This window comes from Cebus imitator, unplaced genomic scaffold, assembly GCF_001604975.1.
Source record: "Cebus imitator isolate Cc_AM_T3 unplaced genomic scaffold, Cebus_imitator-1.0 Scaffold714, whole genome shotgun sequence".
NCBI lineage: Eukaryota > Metazoa > Chordata > Mammalia > Primates > Cebidae > Cebus > Cebus imitator.
Window position 1 is genome coordinate 219,375 of NW_016108029.1, and position 12,707 is coordinate 232,081.

Genomic DNA, 12,707 nt, shown 5'->3' on the forward strand with positions numbered 1-12,707 from the left:
AATAGAATTGAATAGATGGGACAGAGAGGGGAAGGGAATGGAATGAAAAAAGTAATTTAATGGAATGGAGAATGGAATGGAATGCAATGGCGTCCAAAATGGGATGGAATGAAAAGAAATCGAATGAAATGGAATGGAGAATTTAATACAATGACCTAGAGTTAAGAAATGAATCTACTGGAATGGAATGGAGTGGAGAATGGAAGTGAAGGAAATGGAATGGAACTCAAAATGGAATGGAAGAAAGTGGAGTGGAGTGGAGAATGGAATGTAATCGAATGGCACAGAGAATGGAATGGAATGGGACAGAGAACAGAATGGAATAGAATGGAATTGAAAATAAAATGGATTATGAATGGAATGAAATCGAGAATGAAATGGAATGGAGAATAGAATGGAATGGTATGGAATAGAGAATTGAGAAGAAAGGACAATGGAATGCAAATGAAATGTAATGGAATGGAATAGAATGGAAAGAAATGGATTAAGGAATGAAACAGAATTATATGGAGAATGGAATGGAATGGAATTGGCATTGGAAAGGAATGGGATGGAGAATGGAATGGAAACAAGAATCGGCTTAAATGGAATGTACAGTGGAATGGAGAATGGAAGAGAATGTAATGGAATGAAGAATGAGATGGAAATGAATAAAGAATGGAATTGAATGAAAGGGAAAACATGATCAAATAGAATGGTATAGAGTGAAGAATGCAGTGGAATAGAATGGAGAATAGAATTGAATGTAAAGGGGAATGGAATGGAATGAAGCAAAGAACAGAATGGAATCACATCAGATGGCACAGAGAATGGAAATAAAATGATATAGACAATGCAACGGAATAGAATGGAATTGAAAATCGCAAGGAATGGTTCATGGAATGGAATTGAGAATGAAATTGAAAGGAGGATAGAATAGAATGGAATAGAGAATGGAGCAGAAAATACAATGGAATGCAAAGTGAATGGAATGGAATAAAATGGAGAAAGGAATTGAATGGAATGGAATGGAATAAAGAATGAAACAGAATGTAATGGAGAATGTAATGGAGTGCAGTGAAATGGGGAATGGAAAGGAATGGGATGGAGAATGGAATGAACTGGAATGGAATCGAGAATAGACTTAAATGGAATGTAGAATGGAATGGAATAGAATAGAGAATGAAATTGAGTGGAATGAAATGGAGAATTATATGGAAATGAATGGAAAATGCAATTGAATGAAATGGAAACAGAATTAAATGGAATGTTGTGGAATGAACAATGCAATGGAATGGAATGGAGAAAGGAATGGAAAAAAAGGAAGCATTTAATGGAATGTAACAAAGGATGGAATGGAAAAAGGAATAGAATGGAACAGAATGAAATCGAATAAAGAATGAAAGAGAACCAAATAAATGAAACAGAGAGTTGAATGTAGTGGAATGGATAATTGAATGAAATGGAGCATGGAATGGAATGAAATGGAATCTAAGGAAATGGGATGCACAATGAAATGAATGGGAAGGAATCAATGGAGATTGCTGTGGAATGTAATCGAAGGGAATGGAGTGGACCATAGAAAGAAATTAATTCGAAAAGAACGCAGAAAGGAATGGAATGGAATGGAATGGAACAGAGAATGAAAATCTACAATATCGAATAGAGCGTAGAATGGAATGGCATGAAATGGAGAATAGAATCTAATAGAATGGAATTGAAAATATTATGGAATGGAGAACGGAATGGAATTGAATGGAGAATGAAATGGAAAGAAGAATACAATGGAATGGAAAATTGAATGCAATATAAATGGAATAAAATGGAGAATGGAAAGGAATGCAAAATGGAATGGGGAATGGAATGGAATAAAATGGAAAATGGAAAGAAATGGAAAGGAATGGAAAATGGAATGGAATAGACAATCGAATGCAATGCAGATGGAATGAAATGGAATGGATAATGAAACCAAATACAATAGAATGTAATGGAGGATGGAATGGAATGGAAAAGAATGGAGAATGGAATAGAATGAAATGGAACAAAGAATGGAAGGTAATAAAACACAGGATGAAATAAAATGCAATAAAATGGAGAATGGAAACTATAATATAATGCAATGGAAATGAAATGTGATGGAATGGAATGGAGAATGGAAAGAAATAGAATATAATGTAATGGAATGAAATGGGGAATGAAATGGAATAAAATGGAAAATGAAATAAAATAGAATGCAATGGAGAACAGAATGGAATGGCCAGTGGAATGCAATGCAAATGGAATGGAATGGAATGGAATGGAATTGAGAATGGAATCAAACAGAATGGAATGGAAAGGAGAAGGGAACGGAATGCAATAAAGAATGGAATGGAATAAAATGAAAAATGTAAACAACTGGAATGGAATGTAGAATCAAATAGAATGGACAATGGAATGCAATAGAAATGGAATGGAATGGAATTCAATGGAATGAAGAATGGAATGGAATGGAAAGGGATGGAACAAAGAATAAGCTTGAATAAAATGGAGAATGAAATGAAATGGAATGGAATGGAGAATGCAATGTAATAGAATTGAGAATGGGATGGATTGGAATGGAAAAGGGAATGAAATGTAATGGACAATAGAATAAAATGGAAATGGAATGGAATAGAATGGAATGGAGAATGGAAAGGAATAGAATGGAGTGGAATACAGAATGGAATGGAATGGAATAGAGAATGGAATGGAATAAAACGGAAAATGGAATCAAATGGAATGGAACATAGAATGGAATGGAATGAACAATGGAATGCAATAGAAATGGAATGGAATAGAATGCAACTGAGGATGGAATAGAATGGAATGAAATGGGGAATAAATGAAATGGAATGGAATGGAATCAAATGGAACAGAAAATAGCCTGGGATAAAATTGATGATAGAATGAAATGGAAGAAAATAGAGAATGGAATGAGGAATGGAATGCAAAGTAAATAAAGTGGAATGGAATGGAGAATGGAAAGGAATAGAATGGAATGAAATGCAGAATGGAATGGAATGAAATAGAATAGATGGAATAAAATGGAAAATTGAATAAAGTGGAATGAAAAGGAGAATTAAATGGAATGGAAAATGGAATGCAACGGAAATGGAATGTACTGGAATTGAGAATGGAATGCAATAGAAGGGAATGGAATGAAGAATAGAATACAATAAAATGGGGAATAAAATAAAAAGGAATGTAACGAATAATAAATTTGAATAAAATGGAGGATGGAATGGAATGGAATGGAGAATGGAATGGAATGGAATTGAGAATGGAATGGAATGGAATGGAATGAAAAGGAGAATGAAATGGAATGGGCAGTGGAATACAATAGAAATGGAATGGAATGGAATAAAATGAAGAATGGAAAGGTATAGAATAGAATGGAATGCAGAATGACATGTAATGGAATGGAATAAAATGGAAAACTCAATGAAATGGAAGGGAAGGTAGAATGGAATGGAAAATGGAATGCAATAGAAATTGAATGGAATTAAATGGAGAATGGAATGGAATAAAATGAAACAGAATTGAGAATGGAATGGAAAATGGAATGGAATGAAATGAAATGAAGACTTGCCTAAAATAGACGATGTAATGTAAAGGAATGGAATGGAGAATGCAATACGATGGAATTGGGAATTGAATGTAATGGAATGAAACAAAAAATAGACCGGAATAGAATTGAGGAAGAAATAAAATGGAGAATGGAATGGAATGGAATGGAATGTTACAGAGAAAGGAATAAAATGGAATGGAGAATGAAATGTAAAAATAATGAATAGAATGTAGAATGGAATAAAGAATGGAATGGAATTGAAATGGTAAGGAATAAAAAACGGAATGAAATGGTATGGAATGGAGAATGGAGTGGAATGGAATAGAATGGAGAATGTAATGGAATGAAGAATGAGACGGAATGGAATGAAAAGGAATGGAAAATGGAATGGAATGGAGAATAAAATGGACTTAAATGCAATGGAATGCAGAAATGAATGGAATTGAATGGAATAACGAGAAAAATGGAATGGACTGCAATTGAGACTGTAATGAAGAATGGAACACTATTGAATGGAGAAAGGAATGGAATTGAATGAATAATCAAATTGAATGGAAATGAGAATTGAATGGAATAAATAAAGAAAAAAGTTGGAACAGAATAAAGAATGGAATGGAATGTAATGGAATGAAATGGAATGGAGAATGGAATTGAATGCAAAAGAGGAAACAATTGATCCAAGATTGGAATGGAATGCAATGGAATGAAATTGGGAATAAAATAGAATGGAATGAAGAATGGAAAGGGAGGGGGTGGAGAATGTAATTGAATGGAGAATTGAATGGAACAGAATGGAGAATGGAATTGAACAGATAATGGAATGGAGAATGGAATGGAATGGAAAGAATGGAGAATACAATGGAATGTAATGGACAAAGGAATTGAATGGAACGGAGAAAGAAATGGAATCGAATGGAGAAGGCAGTGGACAAAGGAATGGAATGGAATTGAGAACAAAATGGAATGGAATTAAATGCAGAATGGAATTAAAAGGAGAAAATAATGAAATGGAGAACAGAATGGAAGGGAGAATGGAATGGAAATGAATAGAATGGAATGAAATGGCATTGAGAATGGAATGAAAGGGAATGAAGAATGGAATGGAATGTAATTGAGAATGGAATGAAAGGGAATGAAGAATGAAATGGAATGAAGAATGGAATGGAAATGAATAGAATGGAATGAAGAGTTGAAGGGAATGGAGAACGAAATGGAGAATTGAATGTAATGGAATGCAATGGAATGGAATAGCAAATAGAATGAAATGGAATGAAAAATATAATGGAATGCAATGGAATGATGATTGGGATGCAAATGAAAGGAATGGAATGGAGAATGTAATGTAATATAATGGAGAAACAAATAAAATGGAAAATACAATGGAGAATGGAACGCAGATTGGAAAGGAATGGAATGAACTGGGAAAGGAATGCAGTGGAATAGAATGAAGATGGCAATAAATGAAATGGAGAATGGAATGGATGGGAATGAAGGCGGGAATGGAATGGAATAGGGAATGGAATTTAATGCAGTGGAGAATGGAATGGAAGAGAGTGGAATGGAGAATGGAATGGACAGTGGAGTACAACAGGGAATTGAATGAAAAATAGAATGGAATGGTGAACATGAAGGAATGGAGAATGAAACGGATTAAAAATGTTATGTAGAGTGGAATGGAATGGACGTTAAATTGTAGTGAAATGGAATGGAGAATGGAACAAAATGGAATGGAAGGAAGAATGGAATGGAACCGAATGGCAGAAAGAATGGAATGAAATTAAGAATGAAATAAAAAATAAAATAGAATGGAGAAATAAATGGAAAAAGGATGGAATGGAAAATGGTATGGAATGGAGACTGCAGGGTGAAATAGAATGGAATAGAATGGAAAATCAAAGGAAAAATGGAAAATGAAATGAATGGAACAAAGAATGGAACAAAATGGAAAGAGGAATGGAATGGAATGGAATGGAATGGAATGGAATGGAATGGAATGGAATGGAATGGGATGGAATGGAATGGAGAATGGAAGAGAATAGAAAAGATGGAATGGAGAATGGGATGGAATGGAGAATCGAATAAAATGGAATAGGGAAAAAATGAAATAGAATGGAACAAAGTGGAAAATTGAATGGAATGAAATGGAATCAAATGAAATAGAATGGAGTAAAAATGAAATGGAATGGAAAGGAATGAAATGGAGAATGGAATGGAATAAAATGAAATGGAATAGAATGCAGTGGAACGGAATGGAATGGAATGGAAAGGAATGGAGTCGATAAAGAAATTGAATCGAATGAAACGGAACACAGAATGGAACGGAATGGAATGAAATGAAATGAAAAATTGATTGGAATGGAATCGAATGGAACAGAGAATGGAATGGAATGGAATCTAAAATGGGATGGAATAGAATAGAATTTAACATGGAATGGGATGGAGAATGGAATGGAATGGAAAGTAATGGATAAAGGAATAGAAAGGAATGTTATAGGGAACAGAATGGAATGGGGAATTAAATTGAATAGAAAGGAATTGAATGACGAATGGAATGGAATGGAAATGCAAATGGAATGGAATGGAGTTGGATGCAAATGGGCTGCAAAGGAATAAAACATTGAATGTAATGAAATGAGAAATGAAATAGAATGGAATGTAGAATGGAATGGAAAGGAACGGGATGGAGAATGGAGTGGAATGGAAAGGAGAGTAAAATGAAAAGCAGTGCAGCAAATGGAATGGAGAGTGGAATGAACTGGAATGGAGAGAGGAACGAAATAGAAAGAATGAACTGGATTGTAGAACGCAATGGAAAAGAATAAATGTAAAGTAATGGAATAGAATGGAATGGAATGGAATAGAATGGAATGGAATGGATTGGAGAAAGAAATATAATAAAATAGAGAATAGAAGGTAATCGAATAGAGATAGGAAGGGAATGGAGAATGAAATAAAATGGAATGGAGAATGGAATGTGACATAGAATACACTATAATCCAATGGAGATTGGAATACATTGGAAAGGAATAAAACAGAGAATTGAATTGAATTGAATGGAATGGAATTAAAAGTAGAATGGAATGGAATGGATAATGGAATGGAGACTGAAATGGAGCACAATGGAATGGAGACCAGATTGCAATGGAATTAAGAGTGGAATTTAATTCAATGGAGAATAAAATGGAATGGAGAATGGAAAGGAATGGAATGGAATGGAGAATGGAATGGAATGGAGTGGAATGGATAATTGAATTGAATGCTAAAGAGAATAAAAGGGTTAGAGAATGAAATCGAATGGAATGGAATGAAGAATGGAATGGAATAGATTGGAGAATGGAATAGAATAGGAACGAAGAGGATTGGAAGGGAGAATGGAATGGAGAATGGAATCGAAACCAATTGAGAATGGAATGGAATAAAATAGAATTAAATGGAAAATGGAATGGAATAAAATTACAATTGAGAAAGGAAAGCAGAATGGAACACATTGAAATGGAAAATCGAATGGGATATATAATGGACTGTAATAGAAAATACAATAGAGAATTGAATGGAGAATGGAATGGAATGGAATCAAGAATAGAATGGAATGGAAAATAGAACAGAATAGAGAATGGAATGGAATGGAATAGAATGAAGAATGAAATAGAATGGAATGGAGAGCGGAATTGAATGGAAATGAATGTAGAATGGAGTGAAATGGAGTCGAATTCAAAATACAATGCAATTGAGAAAGGAATGGAGAGCAGAACAGAATAGAAAAGAATGGACAAGGGAATAGAATGGACAATGAAATGGAATGGACTATGGAACGCAATGGAAATGGAATGAAATGAAAATTTGAATGGAATGAAATGGAGAATGGAATGGAATGGATAATTCAATTGAATGCTAAAGAGAATAAAAGGATTAGAGATTAAAATCGAATGAAATGGAATGGAGAATGGAACAGAATAGATTGGAGAATGAAATAGAATAGAGAAGAAAATGGAGTGGAATGGAGAATGGAATGGAGAATAGAGTCAAAACGAACTGAGGATGGAATGGAATAAAATGGAATGGAATTAAATGGAGAATGTAATGAAATGGAATGAAATAGAAATTACAATGAAGAATGGAAAGTAGAATGGAATACATTGGAATGGAAAATCGAATGGAATGTAGAATGGACTGTAATAGAAAATGCAATGGAGAATTGAATGGAGCATGAAATAGAATGGAATCAAGAATGGAATGGGATGGAAAATAGAATGGAATCGAGAATGGAATGGAATGGAATAGAAGAGTGAAATAGAATGGAATGGAGAACAGAATAGAAAGGAATGGGATGTAGAATGGGAAATGGAATCAAATTCAAAATGCTATGTAATAGAGAATGGAATTGAATGGAATGGAGAAAGGAATACAATGGAGAATGGAAAGTAGGATGGAATGGGGTATGGAATGGAATGGAAAATAAAATTGAATGGAATGGAACGGAATGTAGAATGGAATTGAATTAAATAGAATTGAGAATTGAATGTAAAAAGAAGGTAAAGGAGAATGGAATGCAACAAAATATGTAATGAAATGGAGAGAGGAATGAATAATGCAATGGGAAATTTAATTGAATGCATATGGGAATGGAGACTGGAGTGGAATGAAAGATGAAATGTAAAGCTGAATGAATTAAAATGGAGAATACAATGGAATAAAGAAGGTAATGGAGAAGCGAATTTCACAAAGAATTGAGTGGAATGGAATGAATAATGGAATACAATGGAATGGAAAGGAGCAAAATATAATGAAATGGAACAAATAATGGAATGGAGAATGGAAAGGTATTGAAATGGAATGCAATGGAAATGAACAGAGAACAGAAAGGAGAATGAAATACAATGAAGAATGAAAAGGAATGGAATCGAATGGAGAATGGAATGGAATCTAATGGAATGGAAAATTGAATGGAAGTGAATGGAGAAAAGAATGGAATTGAACGTAATGAAGAATGGAATGGAATGGAATGGAATGGAATGGAATGGAATGGAATGCAGTGGAATGCAATGGAATGCAATGGAACGGAATGGAGAATGGAATGGAATGGAGTCGAATGGGAGGTGGAATGGAAGGGAGAATGGCATAGAGAATGGAATGAAAAAAGAATGTAATGGACAATAGAATGGAATTGATAATGGAATGTATTGGAATGGAGAATGGAATAGAATGGAATAGAGAATAAATTGCAATGGAATGGACTAGAGTGGAAAATTGAAAGGAATGAAATGGAATCGAATGAAACGGAATGGGGAAAAATAAATTGGAATGGAATGGAATGAAATGGAGAATCGATTGGAATGGAATAAAAGGGAGTGGAAAGAAATGCAATGGAATTGAATGGAATGGAATGGAGTCAATAGTGAAATTGAGTCGAAAGAAATAGATAGCAGAGAGGAATGGAATGGAGTGAAATGAAGTGGAGAATTAATTAGAATGGAATTGAATGGAAAAAAGAATGGAATGGAATGAAATCTAGAACGTGACGGAACAGAAGGGGCTTGAACAAGAAATGGAATGGACAATGTAATTGAATGGAATAGAGAAAGGGATGGAAAGGAATGGAATAGGTAATGGAATGGAATGGGTAATTAAATGGAATAGAATGGAATTGAATGGCAAACGGAATGGAATGGAATGCAATGGCGAATGGAATGGAATGGAGTTGGATGCAATGGAATGGAGTTGACTGCAAAGGAATGAAAGATGGAATGGAATTGAATGAAATGAGGAATGGAAAGGAAGGGAATGGAAAATGGAATGGAAAGGAACGGGATGGAGAATGGAATAGAATGGAAAGGAGAATAAAATGGAATGTAGTGCAGTGAAACGGAAGGAGAATAGAATGAAATGGATTGTAGAATAGAAAGATATATAATGTTATGGGCTGGATTGTAGAATGGAATGAGATGGAATGGAGAATGGAATAGACGGAATGGAATGGAGAAAGAAATGAAATGAAATGGAGAATGGAATGGAGATGGGAATAGAATGGAGAATGAAATGGAATGCAATGGAGAATGGAATGGAATGGAGAATTGATTATAATCCAATGAACAATGGAATTCATTGAAAAGGAATAAAATCAAGAATAGAATGAAATGGAAAGGAACGAACTTAAAAGTAGAATGGAATGGAACTGACAATGGAATGGAGAATGGAATGGAATGGAATGCAATGTAATGGAGAATGGCTTTAATGGAATGAACAAAGAAATTAAATTGAATGGAGAATAAAATGAAATGGAGGCTGGAAAGGAATGGAATGGAATGGAGAATGGGAAAGAATGGAATGAATAATTGTATTGAATGCTAAAGAGAATGGAAAGGATTAGAGAATAGAATCAAATGGAATGGAATGGAAAGTAGAATGGAATGGCATAGAATTGACAATGTAATGGAATGGAGAATGCAATGGAATAGAATGCAGAATGGAATAAAATGGAGAAAGCAATGGAATGGAATTGAGAATGGAATCAAATGGAATTAAGAAAAGAATGGAATAGAATGGAATGGAGAGAAATGGAAAATGCAATGGACTGGGATAAAGCGTGATATGGAACAGAAAATACAATGAAGAATGGAATGTGGAATGAAACGGATTGGAAAGGAGAATGGAAAGGAATATAGAATGGAATGGAAAGAAAATAAAATGGAGAAATGAATGGAGAATGTTATAGAATTGAATAAAAAATGGAATGGAATGTAAAACAGAATGCAATGGAGAATGGAATAGAATGGCATGGAATGAAGAATGGAATAGAATAGAAAGGAGAATGGAATCAAATGGAATGCAATGTAGAGTGGAATGAAATGAAATGAAATTCAAAATACAGTGTAATTGAGATTGGAATGGAATGGAGAACAGAGTGGGATGGAACAGAATGGAGAATGGAATGGAATGGAATGGAATGGAATGGAGTGGAATGGAAAGGAAAGGAAAGGAAAGGAAAATGTAATGGAACACAATGGAATCAAATGGAATGTGTGATGGAATGGAATTTTAAGCAGAATGGAAAAGAATGCAATACAATGGGGAATGGGCTGGAATAAAATGAAGGACAGAATGGAATGGAATTGAAAATCCAACGGAATGTAAATGAAATGCAAGAAAATGGAACATAAAGGTATAGAGAATGGAATGAAATGAAATGGAATGGAGAAGAAAATGGCATGGAATGGATAATGTAATGGAAGGAAGAGTATAATGGAATAGAGAGGAATGCAATGGAGAATGGTGTAGAGAATGGCATGGAATGAAATTGGATGGAGAATGGACTGGAATGGAATAGAGGATGGAATGGAATGCAATAAAGAATAATGGAATGCAATGGAAATGAAATGAAAAATGGAATGGAATGGGTTGGAATGGAATGGAGAAAGAAATGAAATGGAGAATGGAAAATGGAATGGAATGGAATGTGGTATGCAATGAAAGGAATAGAGTGGAAAATGGGATGGAATGGAGAATGAAAATGAATGGAACAGAATGGAGAATGGAATCAAAGGCAGAATGGAATGAAATGGAATGGAATGGAGTGGAATGGAATGGAGAATTGAATGGAATGAAGAAAATAAGACAGAATGGAAGAGAACAAAAAACATATTGGAATGGAGAAGAAAATAAAGAGTGAAATGGAAAATTTAATGGATTGTGAAGGGAATGGAGAATGGAGTGGAATTAAGCATGGAATGTAAAGCAGAATAAAATAGAATGGCGAATGGAAAGGAATGGAGAGGTTAATAAAGAAGAGAATTAAACTGAAAATTAAATGGAATGGAATAAATAATGGAAAGGAATGAAGTGAAATGTAAAGGAGTGGAACAAAGAATGGAACAGAGAATAGAAAAGTATAAAGAATGGAATGTAGAATGGAAGGCAGAATGGAATGGAATGGAGAATGGAATGGAATGGCATAGAATGGAGGCAGGAATTGAATGTAAAGGAGAATGGAATGAAATGGAATGGAAAGGAAGGGAAAATGGAATATAATTGAATGCAGAAAAGAATGGAATGGAATGGAATGGAAAATGCAGTGTATTGCAATTAAATCTATTGAAGAATAGAATGGAATGGAACAGAGAATGGAATGCAATATGGAATGGAAAGAAAATGAATGGAATTCATTGGATAATGGAATAAAATAGAGATTGAAAAATAATGCAATGAAATGGAAAGAAGAATGGAGAGGAAAAGAATGGAATGGAATCCAATTGAATGGATAATTCAATTGAAGGGAATGGAGAAATAAATGGAATGGATTGGAATTGAGAATGGAATATAATTGGGTTGAATGGAGAATGGAAAGGAATGGAGAATGGAATAGAATGAAGAATAGAATGGAAAAGGGAATGGAAAAGAGAATGGAATGGAATGATTTGAAATCAAGAGTGAAGTGGAATTGAGAATGGAATGGAATAAAATGGGATCGAGTGGAATGGAGGAGCATGAAGAATGGAGTGGAATGAAATGGAAAAAGGAAATGGAATGGAAAACGGAATGGAAAATAGCAGACTGAAAAATAAAATGGACTGGAATGGAGAATTGAACGGAAACAAGATGGTAAGTGAGAATAGAATGGAATGGAAAATTTAATGGAATTAAAAGGGAAAGAAGAATGGGAAGGAAAATTTAATGTAATGGGGAAGTGAATGGAGAATGGAGAGGAATTGAAGATGGAACATAAAATCAAATGGAATAAAATGGAATAAAATAAAAGTATTGAATGGAATGGAATTTACAATGGAAGAGATTGGAATGGAATTGAGTGAAATATGATGGGATGGAAGGAAGGATGGAATGCAGAATGAAAATTTATGGAGAACGAAATATAGAATCGAAAGGAATGGAACGGAATGAAGAATGGAATGGAATAGGATGGAATGAAATGAAATAGAGAATGGAATGGAATGGAATCGAATGCAAAGGAATGGAATGGAGAATGAAATGTAATGAAGACTGGAAGGGCTGGAATTCAATGGAGAAAGGAATGGAATGGAATGGAAAGTAATGGACTTTAATTGAGAATTGAATGTACTGGAGAATGGAATGGAATTAAATGGAAAATTGAAGGGAGAATGGAATGGAATGGAATTGAGGACGGAATAGA